We start from the raw sequence: 17062 nt of genomic DNA on the forward strand, positions 1-17062 counted from the left end.
CAAGCCAAACAATCATAGACATGGTGAAGAACTTCCACTGTTCCAACATGAAGACAGGAACAAACTTGTCACACAATTTCTTCGTGAAGATGCACATCCAACCAAGTAATACTATATCCATATGCTCGTAAAGTCCAAATAATAGCATTTCAAAGTAACTTGATTCATCCGTTACCGTTTTGTGAGATAGGAAATAAGCAACCATTGATTTCAAAAGCTTCGCTGTGGTCATCTGCATTAGTATTTTTTCGTCCATTTTTCTTGAATTCCTTAAGACAATGAACAGAAGAATCTGTAGCAGAAGAGATACTAGGGATACTGCCATTCCAATCACCCACACGTTATTTTCAAGTTCAGACCACTGAAACGTTTCAACCGACGACATTTTGAATGTAATGTTATATTTAATGTCCTCTCAAGTCCACAACTGAGCACACACTGGGATCGAGAACAAGGAAAAACAATTCATATACAACTATTAATACAATTTATATAAAACAAAATGAAATAATGATTCATTTTAGAAGGAAGAAGATCAATAATATTTTCTAATTAACCTTAAATAAGGTGACTATGGAACGCCGCCAGACAATATGGCAGTTGCTTATTATTATGATGTCAATGCTAACTTATTACTACATTCTGATACAGTTGGTGCTTGATGTTGTAAGCTTGAGGTTGATGATATGAAGGATAAAGTAAGGTAACGGTCAGGAATTTGTTTAATCGACAATATTTCCTACGATACCGTAACGAGCTGCCACTACTAATTCTGGAATCCAATATTCTTCTTAGGATTTTGTTAAGTTAGGATTATGAAATTTTTTGACTTAATGCGGAATTAACGCGAACACGCATTTTGCCTTGAAAAGCTTTACGCTTTAACGCAGATTGCACTCTTTACTGTATCCTATTATATATTAAACAGGCAACGCAAAAGTTATGATATACATTTTGTGTTACAATTGTTAATAACATCCATATATTACACAAATTGGCATTGTTTTATCAAAATAGGTAAATAAATTCAATAAGGGAAAAATCCTTTATATTGTTAGTCATACAGATTTCAATCATTTCGCGTGAAGTTCGCTGTTCAACAAAAATTCTGCTTCAGTTTTTGTTTCGCTCCCCTCTTGACAGGACACTTTGTGCATGATGTCGAACATTGAAGTTTGGTGTTACGTGTGGGCAGACGTTGAAACCTTTGTGTGGATCATTGGGATCATCGTATCAGCAATGTGTTTTATAATACAAATTCTATTTTTCATCGTCTTAAAGAAAATAATGAAACTTGACCAGAAAATTTTAATACAAATGACAGTGGCAAAGTTGATCAAATCGGTGGTAGAATATTTTCTTTCACATATATGTTTCACGAAAGAAATGGGATACTTTAGACGCCTCCCGGTTGGTTTATATGTGCAATCAGAAATAGTGTTGTTGTGTTGGATCTCCATCTATACGAAGAGTTTGTACGACAAAATTGTAAAAGTGCTTATCGTTGAAGAGTGGAATGTTCTCATAGTGTCTTCAATGATTTGGCTCCTGACAACGGTGGCGACAATAGTGTACCCTGCGTTAGCCCTAACAGCTATCAACCCAATAGTGACAATCATCTATGAAGTGTTAAAATCCAGTGTATTGTTCATAAATTTTACCTATTTCTGTATAATATTTAATACTATAATATCTATTAAACTAAATAAAGGCGAGAATACGCCTGCTAATATCTGTAAAACTATTAATTTCTCAACTATTGTTAGGGTGAGTGTCATATCTTTTCTGATGGTGACAGTTGCGGGTTTGGAAAATTTACTAGTGATTCTGTTTGAGATATTTAGAATGTACAATATATATTATAATCATCACATAGCCTTTAGTTTGTGTCTGGTCAATTCTTTTTATGCTGTTGCCATCACTGCTATTTATTTAATTTTAGTGAAAACTTCTTTATATGATAAGTAAAAGATCTGTATTAATTTTTTATTATTATTTTCTATTAAATAATTGTTATATGTTCGATAGATTCTACTTTAATTTCATTTCAATATCCAATATATCCTTCAATATTGAATATCGACATCCAAAGTAATTTTGTTGTCCAAATACAGTACTTTTAACTTTGCTGCAATGGTTAAATAATGTTCTCTGCTTAAAAACGGTCCAGTGCGTTGACCAGACGGCTCAGAAACCCACAATAGAACAAAGATATAACTTACCTAGCCTAGTATCTGATGATTGTTCCGTCTGAAACAATAAAATGCATTTTAGAAGCATATAATGTTAGCACATACATACGAAAACAAAGTATTTTTTAAAATGTAAAAGACCGTCTATTTTCAGCAGACGATTGCGACTTTGACCGCATGTCGTTTTTTAGTCTCTGCCTTAATCAGTATGATCATATATAACAGCGCAGTCTTTCTTCCAACTATGTTAAAGTCGGCATGCAGCTGAATACTAGTATTTTACGCCTATCAGGCCTCCACTACCCAGTTTTACCAAGATTGGTTGTCAGACTTTCAAGTTTCTGACTACTGTTAAAAGATCTTTGAATTTTAACGTGCCTTCCGAGACACTTAAGACTTGAAATCAGTATCATAGTCTTAGAGTTATTTTTACGAACAGGTTTTCTGGTAACTATATTAATTAAGCTTTTACATAATGAATTCATCAGTCTATCAGTGACCACGAACCAGCAGGAAAATAAAAATAATATAATGTATTTATGACGAAAACAACAAATAATCGGAATTTATAAAGGAAAAAAAATGTGGCGATTAGAAATACGTGGCCTTATTAGGCAAAGAGCCGTACATTTTAAAGTGACGAATTCAATAACCGTTTAGTATGTAGGTACTGTGGTTGTATTACACCCATTTTTGCCCGAGGTTTCTGATGTCATTGAGTTTTTTACAATAAAGATACCTAAGTGTCCACTTATATAAACAAATTTCACACGCAGTGAATTAAATTATAATTTAGGCAAGGTTTTTCAGAATAATAAGAGGGGCTGTATGTGCTCGGCCTCAAATCCTAGACATCATCAATGTTTTCGTAACTATGTACGTATTTTGTCATTTTTATTAAGATTGAAAATATAGGAGTTATTGGAAAGGACCTGGACGGCTTTCAAGGAGACATTGCCTTTGGACTTAAATTACACGGAAAAGACGCAAGACGAAGACGCGACGTAGAAACAAATATAAGCTTTGGATGCAGATCATCTACACATTATGTTCGTTGCTTGTCTTCACCTAATTCTTTCCGTAAAAATAGTAAATTTTAAATGGTACACTATGTTTGCATCGTCATTTAGGTAGTAAAACTGGAAACCTTATATAATTTAATCTACTAATCTCATAAAAGAATATTCACGTCCTCCCGTGATTTTACAAAAATACGCAACACATACTCAATTAGACACACACTATTATCTCATAACTTTAACATTATGCAATTAAAACTATAATTTATAATAACAGACAAACATCTGACCTCTTCATTGTTCGCGTGTATGGAGTCACGCAAAATTACTAATACATGCAACCTTTTACACTTTATTTTACAATAAAATAATGTACTACCTATCCGCCCGCGGCTTTGCCGGCGTGTAATTTCACCCCATTCCAAAAGGAATTTCCAAAAAACTTATTTCATGGCTTTCCTACACTCTCCAAGAAACATACATGGCAAATTTCAGCGTCCTGCGTTTAGAAATTTCGGCTGTGCGTTGTCTGTCAGACAGTCAGTCACGGAGGAGTTTTATATGTATTGATTGAGGGCTGTCTTAATATTTTAACGATAAGCTCTACCACGTAGGTCAAAACAGATTCAAAGTCTTCCTCTTCTTCATTCCGGTAGGAGTACATTATTATGCCTTGAACAGCAGGAGGGTTCAAATGTATTTTTATGTTTTACTATAAAAAATCGTAAAATAAAACTGCTTAAGCAATAAATAATTTGTTTATAATTAGTAATAGGTTAAAAATAAATGGTCTGAAAAAAACTTGATTCATATTTCACAAGCATTTAACTAATATTAGAAGGTTTATGTTTTGATTATGCAATAAACATCTATACTATACTAATATTATAAAGCTGAAGAGTTTGTTTGATTGTTTGTTTGTTTGTTTGTTTGAACGCGCTAATCTCAGGAACTACTGGTCCGATTTGAAAAAATCTTTCGGTGTTAGATAGCCCATTTATCGAGGAAGGCTATAGGCTATATAACATCACGCTACTACCAATAGGACCAGAGTACCGGTGAAAAATGTTATAAAAACGGGGACAATTTTGACCCATTCTCTCTTATGTGACGCAAGCGAAGTTGCGCGGGTCAGCTAGTTAAACATAATAGGAACTAGTTTTTACCAACAAAGTAGTTACAAACTATCAAAATAAACATATATTACTACATTCCTTATTCACGTAAAAGAATTTTAAAGCGCAACGGAATTCAATTAGATTGAAAGGAGTCTGACGAGTTTAGTTTACAGGAAATGTGATGTAAATCTAACTTAGTTTTATGCTGATTTTAGTGTACTTGTTTATCTAGTTTTAAGCTTACATAAGGAAGTATTATAGTGTTAAATATTATAAACGCAAAAGGTTTTAAGGATGAATGTATGTTTGTTAAGCCCGGTTTAGTAGGAACCGGGCTTTACTATTGCACAAAAAGTGCAGAGCATATTTTAATGAAATGTGATACACAAATAGTTAAAAACCTGGATAAACATAAAGATACTTTTTACCACGGAAAATGTATTCACGGGAACGAAATCGCAGAGGGAACGATTACCTACACAATATGCACTATAGAAACAAAAAAACTCAATTTCCGTGTCGAAACCGCACGCGTATACCGAGCTTACGGGATAAATCTGAATCACATTAATAGATTAGAAGGCATTTTAAGGTATGTAAAATGCGTGTTCGCGTTAATTCCCGTATCGTGTTGTATATGTAAACTTGCTGACCCGGCAAACGTTGTTTTGCCATGTAAATTAAAAAAAATATATTGTCACTAAGGGGTATGAAAAATTTATGTTGGCCGATTCTCAGACCTACTCAATTCTGCTGACTGACAACTGCAAGACTGCTCACAAAATTTCCAGAGAATCGGTCAAACCGTTTCGGAGGAGTATGGCAACGAAAACTGTGACGCGAGAATTTTATATATTATATATATTTCTTTATTGTGAATCTAAACCATTCTCAAATCGCCTTGAACACACACAAAATATTTCATCAAAATCGGTCCAGTCGTTCAAGAGAAGTTCAGTGACATACACACTTACAGAAGAATTATATAAATAAAAATTAATTCAATACCAGTAATAGACCCAATTATTGATGTTTATTTTCATGTACCTGCATGTTAACTGCACGTTTGGCGCAGTGGTTTAAGCGGTCACCTCGCCGCAACAACCATAGCGCCGCGTGTGGTGGGTTCGAATCCCACCCAGGACAAATCTTTGTGTGATGAGCACGAGTATTTGTTCTGAGACTGGATGTTAATGTATCTATATAAGTATGTATTTAGAAGTATATAAGTATGTTTATCAGTTATTTGGTTACCATAGTACAAGCTCTGCTTAGTTTGGAATCAAATGACCGTGTGTGAGTTGTCCATTAATATTTATAATAATTATTTAATATTTATTTGTTTAATAATGTACCGATTTTTTCCGTGCGGAATTTGACAATAATAAAGACTGCCCAGAATCGCTCGTTTGAATATTTCATAACCCATCAAAATAAAGGTAACAAAAGTGACATAAAACCCTTTTATTTGCGCGCCATATTTTGGCTTTGCATAGAATATGTGCGGTATTAATTATGTTACGTCAGGGGATTTATACTCCAGTCCTTTTCAATTTCAATTTGCGGCGAACGGACAAGGCTTATCTCGGGGACTTTAATCTTTTAATCTATGAGTCTAAGTGGAGAGCGAAGTTCTTTTTAATATTTAAAAAGGTATTAGTTGGCGATATATTATTTTTGTTATTGTTAAGCTTCATCGAATTACGAGAACGTATTTAATATGTACTTTATTATTAAATGTTGAACAAAGCTAGAAGATTATTGCTGGCATTGCGAATTAGATTTGTTAGTTTAACCCTTTTCTATGCTACTGCTCCTCCTATCCTATCTGAATGAATTAAAAGTGGCAAGTCATCATCACTGTTAACTTACTGGTACTTGATCTTTGCATTCTTGTGACTGTTTAAATATCTATATTTTCGAAGAATGGAAGATTTCTTAGCGACAATTTCCTTCGCTTCTTAAGTCAATGGGATTACGGTAGTTTAAAACTGAAACACTACATAATACTAGTCTCTAAATGTAACTTCGAATATTGTAAATATGCTTCACATTTTTTTAGACAACACTTTCTAAAATTTCTCATTTTTTGTCTAATTTAAAACGAGATGAGCCTTGAACAATACACTTTCAAATCAGTTGCAAAACTTCACAGCACAAAGATCAAATACCAAAGAGTATGATGTCAATGGTATCATCACGCTTTCTCGGGGACATGCGACGTAATCACGATTTCACGTGGCTTTGAATCACGCTCGGTATCGTAACGGATTCCAGTATAGCTTTGAGAATCGACTTATGAAATTGTAGGAGAGCTTACACACATGTGACGAAAACGCTGATAAGACCAAAAATGTCAATGATTGCTGTTCACTACTTGTAATTAATTAAATACTGTAAAGGGATCTGATGGATGCAGATGGAAACCATGTACCCGAGTTTCTGTGACGTGAGCATCTCAAGTAGTTCTCTGCAAAACGAACGAAGGGACGTTGATTTTTTTTAGAAATATTGTCTTTAGTCCCTTCCTAGTCCTATAGGAAAAGGCATTATTCTATGTATGTACAACAAGAATGGGTTTAATTTTAAATAAGGATCATTGCTGCATGCTGTGGCGACAACAACAAATGAATAAAAAATCAAAATCCCAATGTACACGAATGATTTTTGGTGTTCTGAATACCTTAATAATTGCATACCATAGTGCTGTAAACGTAGAACTAAGCAGAACGATGCATTAAACCCAAAAGTTTCATTAATTTCTTAAATACCAATCGTACCTACCTACATACTTTAGGAGTCTTGTAGTAAGATGCTAGCGATCGCTTTCTACGCCAGTAACACTAGGTATAAATGCTCCTTCAAGTTTCAGATATTGCCATTGTGATGTCTTAAATACAAACTTTTTTCATAAGAATAAAGACTTTTATTCTTACGTCAAATTGGAAAAGTTGTCAAACAGATTTGAGCATTCTTGAGCAAAATTAAATGTTGCAGACTTTCAAATTCCTTACTCGAATATTGGTTAAACATTTTTTTGAGTGGAAATAATATGAATACTTACCTTTTTTAATATCACTCCTGATTTTATTTTTAAAGGAAACTGGAGGGATGTAATTACGATCATAATTCGTCAACAAGAGTTTTTTTCAAGATGGCTGGATAACAATCGAGTAATTGCGACTTAAAATATTTAATGTTTTTAATATTGTTACGCGGAACCAGTACAATTCAGGGATTGTTAAAAAATGTAATAAACAGCGTATTTTCTTCCAGTTGCATAAAGATCTACTGTCACGTACATAACACATATCTATATCTGCCAAAACCTTAAAAAACGTTAGGATTAAAATATTTTTTTGCGAGCCTGTCCTTATTAGATTGATTATCTAATACTATTCTTTAAAATAAATGTACATAAATATTTATACTAGCAAAGGAAGCTACATTATACTTATTTATGTAAATTCCATAAAACAAAAAGTCCTGACAACAACAGAAAAATACTCAAACAACAATACGTGAAGCGTTCTCCATCAAACCCTTTCACCGTCACATTTGACACCGCAGACAAAGGCGAATAACGAAGACAACTAAGTGCCGGATCAAACGGATATTACCTTTAGTTATTTGAGCTTACGGTTACGAGCCAGGCCGAGTAACAAGACCCTTGCAAGAACATTCAACTATAGTAAGGACATCAACATGTTTAAGGAGAGCGATAGATAAATTGAAAATTGTTTTTTTTTTTATTTTATCTGCAATCAGTCCCAAACTATAAGCAGGTTTGTTCTGTGTCATTTTATCATTTTTATGGAGCTCCTCAGTAGGAGACACCATGTCCTTCACCATTTGTCCCCAATTAAATTGAATTGAATACCAAGTGTCGCCATTTACAAAGCTAGTAAAAAGTAAAGTATTTTTCAATGAAATTACATACACAAAATCATGCCGCTGTTTTATAGGGGTAGGTAGAGCCCAAAGAACGCCACCTGGTTCAAATCTTACAAACACTCCACGTTTCATACACACATCTTGTCATACAAGTCCGCCGGTTACGACTACCACGCACCTGACTTTTTAACACGCAATTATATATTACTCATTTCCTTAATATTTTGGTAGTTCAAGATATATCAGTCATCACGAATGTCAAGGCAACATGACTACTGTCTGTACAGAGCTAAACGGATTAATTTGCGACGTCGAATCCAATTTAGATGTAATGCCGCATGCAAATTGTTTGCATACAAATGAACCATCTAATTGGATGAAAGGATGTACAATGATTTAAATCATGAATTAGTATTGAATCTACTATTAAACGATTATTGATTGTTGCTATTTCATCGTAATAAATAAACACGAATGTATTTAACCATCAAATTACTAATCTATACTAATATAATAAAGCTGAAGAGTTTGTTTGTTTGTTTGTTTGTTTGAACGCGCTAATCTCAGGAACTACTGGTCCGATTTGAAAAATTATTTCACTGTTAGATAGCTCATTTATCGAGGAAGGCTATAGGCTATATATCATCACGCTACGACCATTAGGAGCGGAGTAGTAACGAAAAATGTTACAAAAACGGGGAAAATGATGACTCATTCTCTCTTACGTGACGCAAGCGAAGTTGCGCGGGTCAGCTAGTAAATTATATATGTAATAAAAATAATAATTACTTGGTCCAACGGTGGAGGAAAACATGGAAACCGTGCATGCCTACAATTGGACCAGCGCGAGCGTGGTGGACTCATGGCCTACTCCCTCTCTCAATTCGGGAGAAGATTTGCCCAACACTAGCACAAAACCCTCCGAACTGAGAGAGAGGGGTAGGCCAAGACTCTGCCAAAAAATACAAAGAAATCGAGCGGTACTGTATGCCGTAGTCGGTTTTAATATTGTTTTAGACTGGATATCCGTCTGAGGTGAAGTGTTATCGAGACTTTTAGACTGCTATATTTTGAAACTGATATTAACACGGGCCAACTTTTTACGTGCCTTCCAAAGCACGAAGATGCTCAGCGCAAGAGCTAAAAACGTCACCCATCTCTAGTAGTCCATACACTACGGACCGCGCTACTTAAACAGGTACTTACTGATAAAAATTCAAAAATATCCCCACGCATTATTTTTCATTACATTTACAAAGCTCTTTCATATAACTAAAAGCTTATACAATCTTCTTTCAATAACAAGCGTCATACGCGTCACTCGTGTAATCTGTCGAAAGATTGATTGATATTTGCTCCCGACATTATTACGACGAGACTAAATGCCATCTATTGGCAAAAGCTGAAAAATAGTGAAAGCCTTAGATGAATTGTAATGAATATTTTTCTCTGGATAAAGAAAAATAAATAATAACATTAGTTTAGTGAAGTGACAATGTACGGGGCGTAATGATGTGTGGCCAAAAAGTCGTGAATTTGATTCCCTCTCGAGGCAAATATTTTTTTCCAAATAGTTGTTTCGGATCTGATTACCTATACTTACTTTGTGCCCACTGTTCATATCCGCCGCGACAGAAATGCAATTCCTAGTAGAGCTTTTTTTAAAAAGAAAATAAATGAATAGTTCTTCTCTTAAATAAGCTGAACTTTATAATATTCAACTATAAATATCAAATATGAAACCAGTGATTAAACAAATTAATTCAGCCTAGTTAATCCATTCAAGACTAATAATAACGACAGTGTTCTTAATGAAAAACGACTTTTACTATCAGTGTCGCCTAATTCAATTATGATTTACTTCACATTAAAAGCAGAAGTCATTAATTTCTATCTTGTCTTCGTCGGCAGTGTTAAGTGAAATTTATTAGACCGTACTACCGTCTGCTATGGCTCGGAGCACACATAATAACTCGTAAACGGATCAACACTGAATCATCACGAACAATTTGGTAGCCGTATGCACACTAGTCAGATGGTTGCCTGTTGTAGGTCTGGCGGCAATCACCTGCCCTCATGCCAAACTTAATCATTTTACCGCACTAATCGATAAACTCGACCGTCAAAAGATGCTAATAAATTTACTTATTCGCATAGTAAATTAATCAAACAGGTATCTTAGAACATTATCTTCTTCTACCAACGTTGTGTACCCTAACATGCAGTGTCTTTTAGTCAAATCATTGTATTAATCTGCTGGTATGAACAACACAAGCACGGTTTAAAAAAATCAATTTAACATACTAAATTTAAAACTGTGTTGCCAAGGCGATACTAACCTTTACATCATATCAGCAAGCCACAGCAAATTATCCGATTTTTATTTATGTCCTGTCATCAGGAAAACTTCTGGTAGACGTCTAGACAGAAAGCGCTACCGTTACGATCGTTCTCCGAGCAGATATGTGTACCCCAAGCCTAAATGTAATAGTTTTTTATAAAAATATGTTTGTTTTATCCAAGGCTTTTGTCGCAGCGGAAACTTCCTTTCATTTTGTTGAGCTGAATTTTTTGCCGTTACAAAATATCTGGAACCAATTTGCATAATAACACTGGCCTTTTTTCTAAGGGTGAAGTGCACAGGTGGTGTGTACATTCAAAGTAATGTTGGCTTCATGTAGAGGTGCCATATGCCATTGCTTTCTGGATATTTATAGAACTTATGTTGACGTTATGTTTTGTAGGAATAAAAGTAGCATAGTCAATTTAATTGTTCAATCGTGTATACACCGACTTAGTTGAAGAAAAGTCCACGAGCTGTACGTTAGCCAGGTCGATGGACTCATTTTTTAATCTTTCGCCCATGCCAGTAATTTCATGTTGCTTTATCCATCATTGGAGGAGACAGATTAGGATGGCACACTACCACATGGGATTCATAGCATTTATGGATTTACGGTAATTTTATATTAACATACAATATTATGGAACAGAAATTTAAAAAAAATCCAGACGACCATTTACTCCACCAAGATTTTAATATTCAAATTGTGAAGACTGAAATAAGAGTTTGCCAACAAAATTACTTTTACTACAGGGTTAATTTACTTAAGTCCCAAAGCAATTAATAACACGTAACGAGTGGACGCAAATGATGCGGTTATCCAATACCCCGTGTACGTCACACGTCATATTATTGATGACATTGCTCCCACAATCCCTGGTGGTTGTGACGTTTAATTGGATCAATCATTCTACGTAAAGAGTATTGTAAAATGCTATGACGTTATAGTAAACCTTTTCACTAGCAACTTCTTAGACGGTAGCAGAATGAAATATTAATTTTCATAAGTATCTTTTGTTCTTAACTTCGTTATGTGGTATGGTAAATATTCCATATGTTAATTTAGGTTATAAGCTGTTTTCGTGCTGAATTTTATGAAAATCCTTTCAGTAGTTTTTGCGTAAACGTGTTTTTAATGAGAGTATTGAACCTTTACTTGGCCCAAATAATGGACTCAAGGCTTACCCCTCTTTTATTTCGGGGGAAGACCATAGCCTGGCAGTGGCACAGGAATAGCCAGCAGTTGGATAATAATAGGTTTAATTTATTAGATACTAGCTGACCCGCGCAACTTCGCTTGCGTCACATAAGAGAGAATGGGTGAAAGATTTCACCGTTTTTGTAACATTTTTTACTGTTACTCTCCTCCTAAATTTTTCAAATCGTACCCGTAGTTCCTGAGATTACCGCGTTCAAACAAACACACAAACAAACTCTTCAGCTTTATAATATTAGTATAGATTTGTTAGTAAACTTCAAAGCTCGTGCAGTTTCATCTCAAAGTCTGAACTTAAGTCTAACACGTTGTTGCACTTTCACGATTTAATGTGGCTTGTTGCGTAAGAGCTGTTTCATGAACCAAGTTTTAATGATACATCAAGGGTATATTTACCCTTGATGTATCATTAAAAGACCTCTATTACGAGTATATTAGAGGTTTGAATTTTGCAGAACACAGAAACAAAATTACAGGTTTGAAAGTAAATTGTACTTTTTTAGAATAGTTCTCAGTATTTCATTAATTGCTTAGATATTATGTACTTATTCTAGACTATATTTACAAGCGAACTCGTGCGGCTTCACTTGTGTAAAAATCTTTCATCCTCTTTTTCAGGGTCACTCGATTGGATGGGAGGGAAAATAAATTCTAAAAAAAAAACTGGTTAAGTTAAAATTATCTATTCAGGTTTGAAAATAAGAATAAGTAGCTAATTTGTCCAATAATATAGCATCAATTTAGCTAGGCCTATATTACGCCCAAAAGTTACATATACAAAACCTTTTCCAAGTCCTTCAAAGAACACAGGGGTCTTGTACAAGTTATTTACTAAGTATTCCGTAACATTATTTGTCTTGAGCTAGGCAAAGTTACTTAATTGAACTTCCAGACAGTTGATTTCTTGGTTCGAGTGCTATTTGATTTGGTTTGAACTGATTTTATTGGCAACCAATATCTAGACTTGATTTATAAAGCAAAGTTTGTTAATTAGTGGGAATAAATCAAATAATTTTCTATTAATATGAAGTCGAATTACAAGTTTGTTTTAATTTTTTTTTTCTTAAAGGCCTCCTTAGAATTTATTCAGTGACATCTACAGGTACTCGGCTAGCACAGAAGACTTGTAACAGTCTTGTATTTAGTTCTTCGATAAATTTGACTAGCCTTATATCCTCCCACTACTGGGCAAAGGCCGCCCACTAAAGGCTACCTCCTACGTTCTGTATTCAACCTGCATTATACATATCAAATTTGGCTTTCTATCTTTTCGGGAGCTTCTGCAGAATACCAGGGAAGCAAGTCCCTAAAATGTTTATAGGGTAGCAAATATAAGAAGCTGTGATGATAATAATAACAGCCGAGTTTCTTCATTACAGCTCTTTTTCCGGAACTGTGTCAGTGTCACCTTGATAGTTAAATGATTTCACCACAGTAAAAATATTGATTTCGCAAACAGCACCTTGTCTTGTTTCTTCCTATTCTATTTTTGTTGCCAACGCCATCGGAATGGAGTAAAAAATCCTCTAAAACGTAAAACCATGACTAATGGTAGATAATTAGTAATCAAGTGGCTAGTCTTCCGATCACGCCTCATCGGATCAGTCAAGGGCATGCGTCGAAAGCGATGTTTAACTCGTTGTTTGAATATGCATTTATGAATAGAATTTAATAGATGTGGGAAAATACCCTTTGGAAGTTATCATATGCAGGACAAGCAGTCTGTTGTAGTTTGTTGCTAGCTCTTCTCATAAGGCTCTACCCCCTTTCCGTGCTAGTGATCCGAATCAGTAATTCTAACGACTATCATAAGTTAATTGATTTTGATTGATTTTGTAGAATGTCTAAATTTTATCCTGGGCTTTCATTAGTGTTCAACTAAATTTTATTAAAATTAAATCAATGGATAAGACGTAACTGCGTAACAGGTAGATATACGTCAGAATGTATAATGTATATGTAATGTCAGAAAGCACATTATAACAAAAATACATGCCTAAACGGTTAAAACGGGGGATGAAACTTTCCACAAGAGCAGAGTTAGTCAGCTATGTATATTTCGAAATATCGAAAATGTTTATATATCTAAGACCTTAGGGCGCGTTCCCACTATGTCGTAACGATTAATTTATCGTTGGACGGCTGTCGTGTCAAGCTGTTCCCAGTAAAACGATTGTTGGTCGTCAAAAAAAATTATCATTTAGTGACTGTCGTATCAAGCCGTCCCCACTGTCACGATAATCTGTCGTCACTGCAAAAAATCTCGTAGACGACAGTAAATCGTGTCGTTCTATATGTGAACGCCTCCATTTAAACATATAAGCCACGTCACTTACTACACGATTATCTGTCGTCACGACATAGTGGGAACGCGCCCTTATTCTGTAGAGGGTTGCGTATTCTCAGAAGGCACTAACATCAATGATAGGTACTGTTTCATACAAAAGCAACTTCGGAACATTGCATGCATTAGACATTTTCTTGTCTAACAAGGTCTTCCTGTAATAGGCCTTTTTGAAGGAAGTACTTGTGCAAGAGAACAATGTAAACAGTCTCCTTATTATCTTTTATCTTAAAGGCGTATCAGCATCACGGTATTGTGTCGAAATCACTGATTAAGCTGTTTCGACAATCTAAGATTCGTTACAGATTTTATCTTTTAGTTGGTGTACACGAAAATACTTGTTCTGGTTGGTTTCACTCAAAACGTTATAGTAATTGAAAAGATAAGGTACGACTAATTTAATTATTAATTTAACTAATAAAATGGACACCTTCTAATTGGAAACTATACTTTATTTTTTTATAACTCGTGATAAATCTGTCCCTCTGTTGCATTTTCAGGTTGTGAAGAATATAAATGTGTTAAAGTTAACTGTCACTCATTATATATATACCTTTTTCCAATAATCAACCCCTAATGTACTCAAGGACAGGTCAGGAAGTAACATTACGACAAAACCGTGCAGAATAAAATATATTTTCTATCAGACCTTATTGTCTTCAAGCAAAAATATCCAGCATTCTTACGTACTACGTACAAAAATTGAAGACAAATTATTTTCTGGGGGAGTTTATTTATAGACCTCACAATATTATCCGAAATAGTCTCAACAATCAAGGAATCTTCCTTTCCCAGAAAGCACGGAGTCCGTCGGCCATAAAAATTTACGATCATAATGCTTCCTTGAAAGGACCTCGATTCCGGAAGTCCGGTGCGGAATAATTTTGATCAAACGATTTATGTTGAAATCATCTCTGAGAAAGGCATACGAACCGTGAAGAATTTGTTAAATATTATTTTATGAAAGGTGTTGTTTGGGTACGATGTTATTTATTTATTTATCATTTCTAAACCACACTTTATTTTTTATTTATTGTTACTCATAAGAATAGATAAAAAATAAAGTGTGGTTTATAAGGCCCTACTTATATGGTTGAATAAACCTTTAAAATGAAGAGCTGTAATTGATGAGACTGCTACTCGTAACTTAACAGTAGGTATGAGTGAGCTGAATAGATAGAAAGCTTCTGAGTTTAAAACTGATTCTTACTTAAATATTAATAATATTTTTATTACTTGTAAATTTTTTTGCTATTGCAGCAAGATATCAAAAACGATGACTGTTGATACTATCTGAAATTACAGTAATATAAGTAGCACTTACAAAATATAATTCTTTTTAATTTGTACCTTAACCTTTACAAATATCAGTTAAAAACTACAATTAATTTTCAAAATGATTTTCACACGTAGGTACAGCTAAATACGATTTCTACAGTTTTGCACTACAACCATTATGAATGTAAACTGTACGGCAAAATAGTGCAGAAAATTGTTGGCGAATCTTTTGAAATGATGAACAAAAGAGTTTTGTAACCAATTGTATTTGATGTAACTGCTGTAGGCAAGTATTATAGTGTATTGTATTATATTGAACGTGATGCCTGAATAATGGAATTAAATTGATGAATTAGTGCAACGTCGAGATAAAAGAAACTTGAGATCGTTTGAAGGTAGGTATATTGTTCAATTATTTGCGCAGAGGAATGATTTTTTAACTCTCTAGTATAGAGTAGCAATTAGTTCTTTTTGCATGGAATTAGATGAGCAGCGCAGCGCTCCTAGCGTTTCTCAAATGGATGTTTTTTCAACTAGACTATTGTATATCTCGATGCGTAGTAGGCCTGACCCTGTGGTGCGGTCGGGTTCAAACTCCGAGTTGGGTGCAAAGTTGTTTCTTGTACACTTTGAGCGTGTTGTTATTATTTTTTTTTATCTATAGCCTGAAAGGTTGGTTGAACAAATGCTTATCAATTTCAATCTAATTTTTCAATCTAATTAGTTCGTCGTTTTTCTTTGATGTCTGTTTTTCTAGGTAAATAATAAATTTACGATTATCCTGTAAGTTTCTCATTGTAGGGCCCTTTATGTATTCTGAGAAGACTTTGAAGGGTATTACAGATAAGCGTAGTTTATTATACTCCCACAGTTTCATAGAATTTTGCGGTTTGGTCCGACTAGATACAGCCCACGTTCACCCACGTATTGTAATTTGTTGGTCCTTTACGTGAAAGACGAATGAAAAATAAGTACGGATGAAAATTGAAAATCCACTCCTCACTGTAATTTTCCAATACCCGTTAAAGTTTCCACTTTTATTAAAAGCAATAATGATTAGGTTAAAAATATAATTAATCGTAACTCCTACCACTAAGTAAGAATAAGGTCCATTTTCACTACTTTTGCATATGCCATATTTTTCAGATAAATTCAAAATTTGTACGAAATTCGCTTAAATTTTCTGACATATGTATAAACAGGAACAAGCTAGCCAGTGGTAAAAACTGGCCAGAAGCCTAAAATACTTATAAGTTTTAAAATTAATATCTTTAAGTATTATTTTCATAAAAAACTTATCTACATAATATGTTGTCCAATAATTTTCATAACGTCGTGCACATCCAAAGGCGATTCCATTTAAAATCGTGCCAGAGTTTAAAGCGAATATTTATGCATTCGATTAAAATGACTGCTGTGTGTGCGATCTGGTAACTGAAGTGCTTGTGGAACAAGAGCTTTAATTAACGAGGAATATCGGTGATCAATTACGTAATGATATTGAATATTTTTGGGACCGTATACCCGATATTATAAGTGAAATATAATTAAATTGGATGATCTTGCGTGATATTTCATAGCAAAATGATAATCCTCCGGAATAAAATGTAGCCTATGTGTTATTCTGGGTCTTAAGCTACCTACAACAAAATTTCAT

The 17062-nt window shown here is 34.3% G+C and overlaps 1 protein-coding gene across 1 annotated transcript in view; it reads right to left on the reverse strand.

The window, feature by feature from the left end:
• The window catches only part of LOC142977087 (uncharacterized), a 161986-nt gene that overhangs the window by 120302 nt on the left and 24622 nt on the right, over positions 1 to 17062 (reverse strand). The window contains exon 2 of the mRNA XM_076120804.1: positions 2223 to 2250. The gene's annotated coding sequence lies outside the window, so the exon portion shown is untranslated. The remainder of the gene's footprint in view (positions 1 to 2222; positions 2251 to 17062) is intronic.

The sequence above is a fragment of the Anticarsia gemmatalis genome, chromosome 1, assembly GCF_050436995.1.
Source record: "Anticarsia gemmatalis isolate Benzon Research Colony breed Stoneville strain chromosome 1, ilAntGemm2 primary, whole genome shotgun sequence".
Taxonomy (NCBI): Eukaryota; Metazoa; Arthropoda; class Insecta; order Lepidoptera; family Erebidae; genus Anticarsia; species Anticarsia gemmatalis.